The 1456-nt window shown below is 30.6% G+C and overlaps 1 protein-coding gene across 4 annotated transcripts in view; it reads right to left on the bottom strand.

The window, feature by feature from the left end:
* The window catches only part of LOC119633949 (phospholipid-transporting ATPase ABCA1), a 22823-nt gene that overhangs the window by 9823 nt on the left and 11544 nt on the right, over positions 1-1456 (bottom strand). The gene's annotated exons all lie outside the window — the stretch shown is intronic.

Below are 1456 nucleotides of genomic sequence, written 5' to 3'. Positions count from 1 at the left end.
AAAATTTGGATGTTCTATAATATTGGATAGACGCGGTCGAATTTTTCCAATATTGTACAGATACTGCAGTATCATCTATGGTATATGCGAGCAAATTCTTAAAATTTTATCTATTGTAGTTTAGAAGGAACAAACTTTTGAAATCAAAGGTATTCTCAGTCTAAATTGCATTATGCTTTGTGTATTCTTTGACTAGTTTCGGCCGAATTCAAAATCAAAATGCGTGTAGGAACGTCTTGTGTTTGTGGGAAATTTTACATCGATTATTTCGTTTTTGCAATAATTACATAAGTGAGAAGCCAGATAGAGAAATGGACAGACGGACATAATTAATGCAGAATATACATAGGGTCGCCGAAGTTTCCTTCTGAGCATTACAAAGGTTTTGACCAAATGACTTGTCATTGATGCACTCGAGAACTCGCTTTATCATGATATAGTGACTTAAGCTATTCACAAGTATTTTGAAGCAAAGTCAAAAGCGAAAATTTGAAATAAACATTAGAGGGAACGTCATATCTTAAAATATGAGGTGACTACGCAAAACTTTTCTTGGAAAAGAAGAATGTCGGGGATGACAAGACTATTTCAATCATAATATTCAAACGGACAGATCTAAAAAAGAAGCATTTAAACTTTATAAACATAGGTTCCTTTCGGTAAATAAAAACATTTCTAAGAATTATAAATAAAACCTGCATTACCCTAGAAATCACAATTGAGTTAAACGACTTTAAACTCAGCAAGATTTGGATAAAAGCGTGCAATCGTAACAAACACCATTGAACAAATACTACTGTCTACTTTTCAAGAGAAGACGTGATATAGAAATTGCGATCTAATCCGAGCATATTTTTACCAAGATTTATTCTTTGGCCTAAGCACATCGATGCACCAAATTACATCATAACATCGCTTATATTGAAAATAAAAAAAAAAAAAAAAAAATGAAACGAAAACGAGCTTAAATCGATTCAGAAAATGATTCTGAGTAATTCTGAATCGATCAGTATAATAAAAGGTGAATCAATTTGAAAATTGGTCTCAGTTTAATATACATTCGCATAAACTGAGTACACTCTTGTGAGACAAGTGGTGCAGAGTACAAAAAATTGAAAGCCCAAAATTTCGATGTACTCGCCATAGAAATTCGTTAGAAAACTTTGGAAAAATTTTTATTAGAGTTCAACGTTTTGAAAATGTTTACCTAAAGTGGTGAGTATCTAAGATTCTACGATAGGATCAATTAGTGCATTGCTACAATACTTATTTTATTCTTATTTGTTTAATTTACAATTCATTTTAGTAAATAATAATTTTTTTTTGCATAAATACTAAATTAATACGTTATTCCATGCAAATTAAAGATTATAAAAATAATAACAAACAATTTATTTATAGTGTTTGACAATCGTGTTAGACGTATGGAAAGAATTCCAAGCCCAAATGTTACTGT

The sequence above is a fragment of the Glossina fuscipes genome, unplaced genomic scaffold (assembly GCF_014805625.2).
Source record: "Glossina fuscipes isolate IAEA_lab_2018 unplaced genomic scaffold, Yale_Gfus_2 0, whole genome shotgun sequence".
NCBI classification, from domain to species: Eukaryota; Metazoa; Arthropoda; class Insecta; order Diptera; family Glossinidae; genus Glossina; species Glossina fuscipes.
Note: the sequence above shows the minus strand (reverse complement) of the source record. Positions and strands in the feature narration are given on the sequence as shown.